The following is a 12,140-nucleotide window of genomic DNA, read 5'->3' as shown; positions in this document are numbered from 1 at the left end:
AAGAAAGAAAGAAGATGAGCTATGCTACCTTGAGGGGATTGCCATTGATGAGTTGAAACAAAATGCCGTGTGTGAATTCAGGGGAAAACGGATCATCTGCCCTGTAACCCTTCACCCGATTCACAATGGAACGTTACTTTTCAAAGCCCACCGCAGGACAGTGTCAGTTTCCTCCTAGCCAGCTATCTCCAAGATACCATAATCATATCATGTCATAATCACGTTGATGTCCTTCCAGTACTAATAGTGATGGATCTGCTAAGACTTTAGAGTTATGTGTAGATTATGGAAAAACAAACAAGAGCCAGGCCCTTGTGAGGTAGCTGTGCCTCACCAGCCGGCTAAGTCCTGGAAGGAGAAGCTGCTCCTCTTATCTTACCAGGCATCTCCGTATAAAGTGTCTGTTTTAAAAATGCAAGGAGAAGAGGTTTCGGTCACAGCACAGAGTCTCTATGTTACAACACATCCTGCCCCTGGGATTTCTCGTTTGGCCTGCTCTAAAAGAACCCTTCAGAAAGGGAGAGAGAAAGAAAGAAGGCCCCATTCGGACTAGATCATAACAACAACTTTAATTTGTAACGGCTATTTTACCTATGCGATATTCACACTAGAAGAGCAAAAAGAAGCCACTGTTCATACTTCATCCAAAGATTTTAACGCACAGAAACACAAGCGTGTCAAGGGTCCGTCCCTGGGTTATTTTTGGCGGGGAAAACTATCCATCTGGAAATGGCAAAGAGGTCAACTACGAAATCAACATCCTCTCTGGGTCCCTTGGAAAAACCTCATTTAGGAACATGCATGCGTGGGGGATGTTGGGGTGATGGGGTGGTAAACCTACCGAAAAAGACAATGATACAAATGTTGCCTTTATAGGTTCTCACAAAGAAGAGTTGTGGGTATTAAAGGGAGTATGTTTTGCTTTGTTTGGTTTTTCAGCTGTAATTACAGCATGTCAGTTTTGCCCTTCCTTTTGTACTAAGCAAGGATGCAAATGGCACAGGGTCAGTTTTCGTAATAGATGCATGCTTTGGTTTGTGTATGTGTGTGTGTGTTTTTCTGTCAAAGGCATCCTCGAAACATAGTAAAGACAAGTTTAGCATCATTATAAAGTGGCTCGAAAATAGCTAACATTCAATTGGTGACAGCTGAAAGATTTTTGTCACAAGCCACTGTCATCTGGACTAGACTTTCTGAGTTCACGGACTCAAACATGGCTGAGAAGATGCATTTCTTCCTTAGAGAGAGGAAGCCGAGCAGTGAAGCGGGCTGCCCTAGAGTAACAGGAAAACATGGTGAGAAGAAGCCAGAAGCCCAAAGCCTATTCCTCTTGGACTGAGGGATTATGGAGAGAAGGAAGAGAGAGAGAAAGGTTAGCTAGTCGTCAGGTCTGTATCTCTATCTTACCTCTTGGGATCAGCATTCACGTGGGATATGGTACACACCTTGAATCACTGTGCTGATTTAATACACACTTATTCTTTTCATACTTGGACATCTATGAACCGGGACGCATCTTAAAACCGTTGGCGTCAGTTTACTGGGCACTGTTTTTGTTTTGCTTCTTTCAATGTACAAAAAACAATGACATATCTTGAAGCCAATGGTGTCTTAGACTCAATGAAATGTGTTAAGCTAAGGAAGCAGGTGAAGGGAGAAGATTTTTTGCCCACTTTTCCATTTGGGGCTCTGTGCAAACAGAGCCTTGCTGATTATCTTCTGCAACCAGAAAACGAGGACATCAAAGTAAACTCACACATGCTGGCAAAGCTAGCCATGCCCTTTGTGACATGAGCAAGACCCAGGAGACACAAGAAGGGTCTAGAAAATTGAAAGAAAGTCAGATAGGAACTTTCTAGAAGGATGGAGGGCAATCACCATCTTAAGAATAATATTTGAAGATTGCCAAGCAGACTGGCTGCACTAAAATTCACTGGCAGCCACAGCAAGACTAGACCTAGTATCCAGGGAGATGACTGGTTCTCGGTCAATCTAGAGAAAACTCACCATCAGTCACACAAGCCAATGTCATCTGACAGACTTTCTGAGTTCAGTTCTCAGGAGAATGTCCTAGAAGGAGAGCTACCAAACGGCCATGGTCACTAGTCCACAGCAAGGCAGGCAGCCCCTCCGAGGCAAAGCCGACTCTTGTGATGAGAATCCAGTGTGCACTGTCCTGACTGGAGGTCACCACAGCCACCACCACCCAGCCATTTAAGAAACCCAAGTGCACAATAGAGCAGAAATCTGAAAGATTGGGTCATTTCTTCCAAGATCGAGTGAGTGTTTAGATAAGCAGACTGTAAAAAATAATGAAGAGAGGCACCGTGGCTCTTTCTTGAACATGTCCACTTAGTGACCTCCTGGCAGCATTCAGTCCCCCAAAGCACAACGATGCCTTGAGTAGAGAAGAGAAAGCCACCTTGGTCACTCATTTCATATCTGAAGTTGAGTATCAGGAACTCCTGTCATCAACAAAGCCTCAGTGGCAACTGGGATCTGTTTCCTTGGGCACTGAGGATCGTCTACTCTGTCCTTACTTCAGGGGAAGTTCAGAGATGGTGCAGAGGATAGTTTAGGGGTAAAATTCTTGCCTTTCATTCTGGAGATCTGGGTTCTATTCCCAGCCAATGCACTTTATGTGCACAACAGCTAACAACAACAACAACATCCTTCCCTCTGCCTAGGACTCAGGATTCTTAGAGCTCTCCTCCTACCCAAAACTTGGGGTGTGCTGGATGAACAAAGGAAATGCCACCAGGTGGGTGGATCCTTTTGTCGTGAAACAAGGAACATCCCTTTTAATTCAGGCGGGTTCCCTTTTTAGGAAGCCGTGTTTATTCCAATAATCAAGGCCATTAGCATGGTGATATGGAGTGAGAGGAAGCAGTAAACATGCTCTTTCCCCCCTTCTGTGTTTATGGCTACCCAGAAATGAACATCAATATTTAAATGTCTGAATTATCTCAGGCTTGTAAAAAACCATTTAGCTACTCCTTGGGGCCAGTGGATGGAGCCTCAGTGGGGGAGTAGTATGAGACTGTTTAGTTCTTGTGGTCAAAGGCATGGAGTCACGGGAGAGTTCAGAGTGGCAAGGGTCATTGCTGGGTTAGTGTGGTCTCATGGGACATTGCATCCTGAAGGGGCAGACCAGGGCCGGGTCAGGAGTCTATGGCAGCCCTGGGAAGGCAGTCAGAAAATAATTCAGCAGGGTTGTTGGCAGCACATCAAGCTTTGACTAGAATAACCGCATCGCTGAACATATGCCGTAGATTTGAGACTTTCACGCAGGTAAGTTTAGGGCCATGTCTACTTTTAGGTAGAAACCTTTAAACTCAGCTGTGGCAATTCCAGTTCCCCTGATGAATAGGACCTCTTCTCTGGTCAGAGCCTGCATGCTTGTATCTAAGAGTAGGATCCCATCTTCAGAATTTACAGTTCTTTGGGGACATCTGTCCTTGGCCTGGGCAGAGGGGTGAACCACGGAGACCAGAGCTCATATTCTTGAGTGAGATTTCTCATTTCCTCAGCAGTCTAGGTTTCTATGATTTCTAGTTTTTGGAAGGTCAGGATTATTGTCTATTTTGATTGAAAAAAATTTCCGCTGAAAGACACCATTAGTTACCTAGCCAATACACATTCACACACACACACACACACATATATATATATACACCTTGAGTTAAACAGGACGAAGATAAGACAAAAGAGAAATCATCCAGGTAAGGGACCATCAGCATGAGGCCAGAATGTTGTCCAAGGATTCACAGAAACCTAGCCACTTAAGCAGAACATGGAGAACAAAGGAAACTCACAAAGTCATGATTGGCAGCAGATTAATACATTACAGTTGAAAGAAGCTTGATGTAAGCAGGAAAGGGACTGTGTGCATTACTGAAAATGATTGACGATTGGTTCAGGGCCCTCCAACGAAGGCAGGCATTGACTATGGGACGCTCATAGCCTAAATTCCATCAAGGGAACACCAGGCAAGTCCCTGAGGGTGAGACTGCCTGTCTCTCCCTGGGCTGGTTGTTCCAGTGGTAACGATCCACTTACAAACACGCTGTACCTGAGGAAAAGGTGTTTCACATTGCCAGTTAATGGGAGGCTGAATATATGTAGAGATTCAAACTGTAGCCTAATGTAAACCTCTCAAAAAATTGAAGACCCCATTGCCATTTAGGGTATTCTAACTCACAGCCTGTAGGACAGAGAAGAAGAACTGGCCCATGTGAGTTTCTAAGGCTGTACGTTTTTATGGCAGTATCTTTCTGCCATGAAGCAGCTGGTGATTTCCAGTTGCTAGCCTTATGATTAGCAGTCCCATGTGATCATAGATTTTATTAAAAATCCTTTGATCACACTGAGGTTGGTGGATCAGTTAATAGCTTCTTCAGATGGCTACTTATTTTAGGACAAGTCTTTAAGGCCCCAGACACTATATCCATAGTTAGACACCATCTACTTCCTTCACCAAGCTTTGCTTAATACCCATATCCTCAGTGATCCCCTCATGAGGGTAAGTATCAAGCAGAGCCACCTAGTAAGAACTAATTGTTCTAAGATTACGGTTATACCTTCAGGTGGGGGTTCAAAATATAGTCAGAGATACACTTTATATATCTATACTCCACTTCGTTTGCAGCATATTAGTTTCTAGAAAAATGATATTTAAAGAAACCTCCCTGCAACATTTCATATTTCAAAGGGTAATAGAGTAATAAAGCCATCAAAAAAGACTTGAAATATTAACGGGTTAACTATAAAGGAAAACTTTGTGCTGAAATACATACTCCTTTCTTTCTTGCTAACAGAAACTAAAATCTGTTTGTGGCAGGAAATGGCCTAGCCCTAGGTGAGACATGTGATTTACCAACCCCCAGGCAGTTGCACATGGTCCTGTCGCAGGCCGAGATTGTAAGCAGATTTGGGGGCCATGGTTTCTGGTCATCCTTTTACCATACTCATTGTACAGGACAAACTCAGCTGGCATGGCTCCTCCTGCCTTGAACTTAGACATTTTGTCTACAATTGAATTGGGGTCAGTGGTACCTAAGTAGAGTATAGAGCTAAGAGGCCAATTCTATATTTGCATTTATTTTTATGTCTTATGCATTGCATCACTCAGAACTCTTGGTTGCAATAGAAATGACAACTGGTTTAAGCAGTAAGTATGTTCAAATGTAGGGCACTGTGATGGTTCACGGATATCTGGTGGCTTGATGGGTGAATTGTGGGACTGCTAACTGGAAGTCAGCAATTTGAACCACCCACACCCTACAAGAAAAATATGAAGCAGTTTACTACTGCAAAGATTTGCTAAGCCCAAACATCTTTCATAGGCCACACCAGAAGGATTTGATGTGGAAACCCCACTGGGACTGAGCTTTACCTCAAACTCACCTACAGCCGATTTATGGAACTGACACACTCCTTTGAACTTAAGGCTGAAATACCCTAGTGTGAGAAGCAACAGACTACTGCTATCCCAAGGCCATTGGACTTAGACAGATGCCATGCTTTGAAGATGCCTGATGAATGGTGACCTGGGACGACCATAGGTTTGCTATTTGCATGCCTTCCTTGCTTTCTTATGACATGCATTAATCTTGTAGGCATGGTTCTGCTCTGGTGAACAAGTGACACCGAAAGTCTCACCGTATCACCAACCCCCATTGTTTGTGTTGTGCCAACCACTTAGGAGTTTAATTTGTACAAGTCAACAATTCATGTATTGAAGTTTGTAGCTGGCCTATACTTGTATAATTTCCTTTTCTCAACAATGTTTTAAATTCTATAACATTGGCTAAATTGATGATACTGTCAGAATTACCTGATGCCCCAATGGGATGATTTATAATCTTCTGTATCATAAAATGATAATGATATCTTTAAAATGAGCTGCAGACATATATAAGCCATATATCTATATACATTCACCTCTTCCACATCATCAAAGCATTGTCGTTTCTTATCTTTAAAAAAAAATCTTTTTATTGGGGGCTCTTCCAGGTCTTATCACAATCCATACATCCATTGTGTCAAGCACATTTGTACATATGTTGCCATCATCATTTCCAAAACATTTTCTTTCTACTTGAGCCTGTGCTATCAGCTCATTTTTCCTCCCTCCCTCATGAACCCTTAATAATTTATTTTAAAAATTTTCATGTCTTACACTGACTGCTGTCTCCCTTCACCCATTTTTCTGTTGTCTGTCCCCCTGGGAAGGGATTAGATGTAGATTATTGTGATCGGTTCCCCTTTCTCCCTTCACGTTCCCCTTCCCCTTCTGGTATCACTACTCTCATTACTGGTCCTGAGGAATTTATCTGTCCTGGATCCCCTGTGTTGTGAGCTCTTGTCTGTACCAGTGTACATGCTCTGATCCAGCTGGATTTGTAAGGTAGAATTGGGGACATGGTAGGCTGGGGTGGGGAGAAAGCCTTAAAGAACTAGAGGAAAGTTATATGTTTCATAAGTGCTATACTGCACCCTGACTCACTCGGCATTGTCCTTTCATGTCCCTCTTCATTCTTGGAAACCAAAGGAAATTGCACAGAGTGAGGTCAGGTGAATAAGGTGCATGGGGCAAGAGAGGCATGCTGTTTTTTGCCCAAAACTTGCACATTGAGGTGGCTGCATTAGTATGTGCATTTTTTGTGATGGCAAAACTCGTCCCCCATCTCCAACAAATGAGGGCTTTTTGGTTACACACTGTTACACTATCTTTTCAGAGCCTCTAAATAGAAAGTTTGATTAACAAATCTGACCTGGTGGAACGAACTCTAAATGCACCGAGTCAATATTTTTGTCCCTTTGGGAAGTTAACAGACATACAGAACAAGGTTTGTCATCAGTTAACATTTCACTTTTTGAAATGAGAAAACCACTCATACACGTGAGTTTTTCCCATAGCGCTGTCCTGGTAAGCTGTGCTCAACATCACAACAGTTTCTGCAGAATTTTTTCCCAAGCAGAAAACAAAATTTCACAGCAACATGCTGTTCTTTTAAATCAGCCATCACAAAAAATGAGGTTCTAATGAAGACAAACAAACAAACAACAAGCAAGACGAGGTTTGAGTGAAACTGCTTTTACTCACTGTGTATTCACTGTACCAGAGAGAAGCTTCCCACGTGCACTAACTCAGAGCAAGTTGCTTGATGCTCACCTAGCGGGAATAATGTGTAGTATGAAAGCTCAGCCCAGCAAAGTTTTTTTCCTGTTTTTTTTTGGGGGTGGTGGTGGTGGTTGGGTAGGGGTCATTCCCTTTTATGTATCTATATAGATGTATGGATTTTGGACTTACACTTTATTCTAGCCCCAATCTAAGAACAATTAGTTCTTATGATATGGCCCTGCTTGATGATCACCTTCATGAAGAGATCACTGAAGTTATGGCACTATAGCAAACTGGTGAAGAAACCAGATGGTGCTTCGTTAGAGAATAGTGTCTGGGGTCTTAAAGCCTTGTCTCCAAACAGGCAACTATCTTAGTAAAGTGGTTAGTAAACGTCGTAAACTTCACAAGGAAGAAGCATAACAGCCATGTGATCCAAGTATTTTAAATGCTAAAACCCAAACCCAAAGGAGGGAATATTATCAGAGCTTTAATTCTGAACACTCAGTTAGCAGAGGGCTACGGATGACAGTGGAAGCCCAGATTCATTTGCAGGGTCCCCCATATGGATTACGTCTCTGGTACATCCTCTCCAACCAAGGGATTGTCAAGGGATGTGGTAACCATGCCGTCATACAGAGAGCATTGAAAAGCCAATTATAGCAGATGGAGTTAGTTTACGATGTCCTACGCTATCATTTGATCTCCCTTTTGACCCATTATAAAGTTGTTCCAGTTTTTCATATTTTCTGCTTTCTCTTTGATTGAGGGTTTTCTGTGTTTTGTCTAGGCATTTGTTGTTTGTTTGTTTGCTTTGTATAATTTTGTGTGATTTTGTTTTATATGATTTTCTGAAATCCAGAATAGATAGATCTATAGAGATAAAAATTGGATAGGGTACAGTAGGGGAAGGTGGGGGGAATGGGGCACTAACAACAATGTGAGAAGAAAGTGTTCTGAAATTGATTGTAGTAATGATTGCACAGATCTTCTTAATATTTTAATATTGAGAATAATAACTCAATAATATAATATCTTCCCCCCCTCATATTCCATTCTGTACTTTTAAAAAAATCAATTTGGGGGGAGCTCTTAAAGTTCTTATCACAATCCATACATCTATTGTGTCAAGTACATTTGTACATATGTTGCCATCATCATTTTCAAAACATTTTCTTTCTACTTTAGCCCTTGGTATCAGCTCATTTCCCCCCCTCCCCAGCCGTCCCTCCCTTATGAACCTTTGATAATTTATAAATTTTCTTTTCATGTCTTACACTGACTGCTGTCTCCCTTCACCTGCTTTTCTGTTTACTGTTCCCCTGGGAGGGGGTTATATTATAGATCATTGTGATTAGTTCCCCCTTTCTCCCCACCCCACCACCTTCTCTATCATCACTACTCTCATTATTGGTCCTGAGGGGTTTATCTGTTCTGGATCCCCTGTGTTGTGAGCTCTTGTCTGTACCAGTGTACATGCTCTGGTTTAGCTGGATCTGTAAGGTAGAATTGGGGTCATGATAGTGGGGTCAGGGGAAGCATTAAAGAACTAGAGGAAAGTTGTGTGTTTCATCGGTGCTATACTGCACCCTGACTGGCTCATCTCTTCCTTGAGATCTGTCTGTGAGAGGATGTCCAATTACCTACAGGTGGGCTTTGGGTCTCCACTCCGCACTCCCCCTCATTCACAGATATGCTTTTTTGTTCTGGGTTTATAATATCTTAATATCTGAACTATTAAATCATATGATATGTGAAGTAAATACCAATAATACTATTAAAATTTTTTGCTAAGCGAATCCCTTTCTAGCCTTCAGAACTGGTTAAAGTGTGGGTGTTGATGCACTGGCAAATTGCCCAAATCAGTTTCTCAGCCCAACCTTAAAGTGAGACACCTAGGAATTCCTACCTTCTCCCAGGTCTCTCTTAAGCATTACTTGGGGGAAGGGATGAGATAGATGACATAGGAGTTATGCAGCTCATCTCCTACTCAAAAGGTCAGGGATGGAACCCATCAACCACTATGTGGGAGAACGATGCATCAGTCTTCTGGAAATCGGACGGCCTTTACAGTTCTACTCTGTCTTACAGCGTTGCTGTGAGTCGAAGTTGACTTGATAGCGATAGGTTGATGGGTAGGAGAAAGATTAGCCTTGACTTGCTTCTCCGCCTGCCTTCTTTACACATAGGCCAGCACTAGAGATCTAATTCTTAATCTAGGAGGAAAAAACCTGAGGATTATGTTCAGTTCAAATATTGGCTGGACCCCGTTTCCGGCATTGTTGACTAGGCACTTGTGATGTTGTTAGAGAAATCTCAAAGGTGAATATAGAAGCTGGTGATCAATTGCTTAAGCCCCACGTAATCCTTAGGCCTCCAAACTTACACCAATTACAGATGAACATGGCTACAGACCTGTCCAATCTTCCAAAAGCCCCTCTCCCTCCCCTCAGGATCACTGTTAGGGAAAATGGAGAGAAATTGCTCAGCTGGCAGAATTTGAGCTACCAGATTGGCCAATTAACTTAATATACTGCCAGGGAAATGATTCAACACATAGATGCCAATGAGACCAGCTAAAATCATCATCTATCTTATAATAGTACTTAGCTTTTTCCCCAAAAATTCTAAGTGGGAAGTTTTGATTAGAGTTATTATGACTTTTTACCACCATCAAATATTATGTAAAAGTTCAATTTGTACCTAAAGAAGAGGAACAGACATTACCTAGTGATATAGAAAATACATTTTTTTTGCATTGAAGTGGACTAATTTTATTTGTGTTTTTTATGTGTGGGATTATTGCATTTCATAAATTGGAGGTTTTAATGATATTTGTTTCCATAATAATGCTATTATCAAGCAACCACAAAACCTAGTGGCTTAAAACAACAATTATTTATTTAGCTTATGAGCTGGTGTGTTGGTTGGGCATTTCTTCTCGTCTTGGCTGGGCTCAGCTGGTCTTGGCTGAGCTTGGTCTTGTGTTTGTGGCTCAGCTGGTACATTGGCTGGGAATGCGCTAGTCTAGACCAAGGCCTCAAACCAGTTCCCTGTGGTTCTACCCACTGCTGAGAAGTTGAATTTCTACCCCACGTGTACTGAATCAGAATCTAGTGTCTCGTCAGATCCTCCGGTGATTCTTATGCAGCTACGACAATATCCCCAGGTGCAAATTATTAGTAGGGGGTGAGACGGAATGAACTGGTGTGAAGCCCTGATCTAGAATGTCCTCAGCTCTAATAACCTGGCTCTGCCCCTGGGTTTTCATCTTCCGAAAGACTAGCCTGAGCCTGGTCCGCTGTTGGTGACAGGGTTCTTAAAGAAACAACTGAAGCACACAGGGCCACTTCTGTCTGATTCAACTAGTTAAAGCAGTCATAGGGCTCACCTAGATTACGAAGCAGGGAAATGGACTCCATTTCTGGATGGAAGTCGCTGCAGAGAATATAGATACACTGGGGAGTGGAGACGTAGAGCCACGTTTGCGCAAACAATCGATAGATCAGTCAATCACAGAGACACTTGGAATATTGCTTCAATAGAAAGAAGAGATTATGAATGGTGGGTATTTACTCCTAACATCTGCCCAGCACTCTTTAATACGCTTATGAATAGTACTCCCACCCTCTCTCCTGAAAGGTACTTGAAACATAGGATTTGAATAGAAGCTGACATTTTCCAACAGACTGTGCTTTCTTAGCCACCAGGATTGGCTGGTCAGAAATGGACATCTGACCCAATTGAAGCAATCCAGAGTATCCTGTATCTTGTCTCAGTTATTAGTCTACGAGTGGCCAAAGCCTAATTCAGGCTCCACAAAATGTATACACAAATCAGAACCCCTTGTCCAGTAGGAAAGCAGCAAGGTTGGAAATGCAGAAATGACATCAATCATAGTAACACTGACAGACAATGCAAGCCTATAAGGAAATCCTCGTCTTGAGAGAAGCAGAGTCTTGGGGATTGAAGAATAAAGTGGAGGCCTTATCTTCCCTCCTCTGGCTACCCAAGGGTGAAGGAGAATTCAACTCTACATCTAAAAATCAGACATCCTCTATCCTTTAACCTTCTGTACCCTATTCTAATATCAGCTATCCCTCCCATGCCCCTCTGCTTCTCTGCTGGCTTTATAAGCTGCTCTCAGGGACACATGGGTTCACAGACAACACTCAAAATTACGGCAGTTTATCAGGGAAGATAACAGGTTATGTTAAGGATATACTTAGCTGGCAGGGGAGATACCATGATCACGAAGGTGGTTTTTCCCCGGGCGAGTCTTATCTGTTGCACTCAGGATATGCTGACCCCTGCGATCTCCCCAAATGTGGGAGACTTGACTGCATAATTGGTGGTGGTGGTGGTGGGGGAACTGCGTTTGTGCTCTCCCCTGGAAAAAAAAAAGGAGTGTTAAGGATATAGTTCTTTTGTCCACAGCATCTGTCTTCAGTCATGCAGGCAGGCACATCTCTGTCTCTCTGCTCCTTAGCCTCATGGTCCTGCCCTCCTTAGCAAGTGTTGCCAAGTAGCTCCTCCGTGTGCAGTGCTCCAAGTACAACGGGCTCGGTGGCCAGTGCCTCTCCTTGCAGGGATCGTGAACGTGTTCTGCTCGTGCTCTTGGCTCTCAAAGGGCCTGGGAAGACTATGGCTAGAAGATCCATACCACGTAGTTTTACTTCACTGCAGGAACATTCCAGTTTCTGGTATCACACCCCCATCCTTCCCATGGGGTGATTTCAGAAAACATGTCTCTCTACCTGGGTCTGTCTGTCTTTTTCTAAAATGACTTAAATAGAGAGCTATTCTATTGTAGCCAATGTGCGTGGTTTGAAAGAGTCCTTCTGTGCACAAATGCCCATATTCTCTTACTATGTTTGCTCTTCCCTTTATTAGCAATCCCTTCTTTGAGCTCGCAAAATGCACAAAACTATATGAAGTGAGACAAGCCATGTTCCTCATTTTCACTTGTTCGTCGTGTGTAGGTGTGTAGGTGTGCTGTGCAATGACAAGGTGG

General features: G+C 42.8%; 1 non-coding gene across 1 annotated transcript; it reads left to right on the top strand.

Annotated features, from left to right (window-relative positions):
• The first annotated feature begins 11,347 nt into the window (after positions 1–11,347).
• LOC115869186 lies at positions 11,348–11,519 on the top strand. Its single transcript, XR_004046048.1, has one exon. It is a non-coding gene; the product is annotated as a U1 spliceosomal RNA (small nuclear RNA).
• The last annotated feature ends 621 nt before the right edge of the window (positions 11,520–12,140 follow it).

Source organism: Echinops telfairi, unplaced genomic scaffold (genome assembly GCF_000313985.2).
Source record: "Echinops telfairi isolate 266 unplaced genomic scaffold, ASM31398v2 ScPeMD7_1;HRSCAF=3_1, whole genome shotgun sequence".
Lineage (NCBI taxonomy): Eukaryota > Metazoa > Chordata > Mammalia > Afrosoricida > Tenrecidae > Echinops > Echinops telfairi.
Note: the sequence above shows the minus strand (reverse complement) of the source record. Positions and strands in the feature narration are given on the sequence as shown.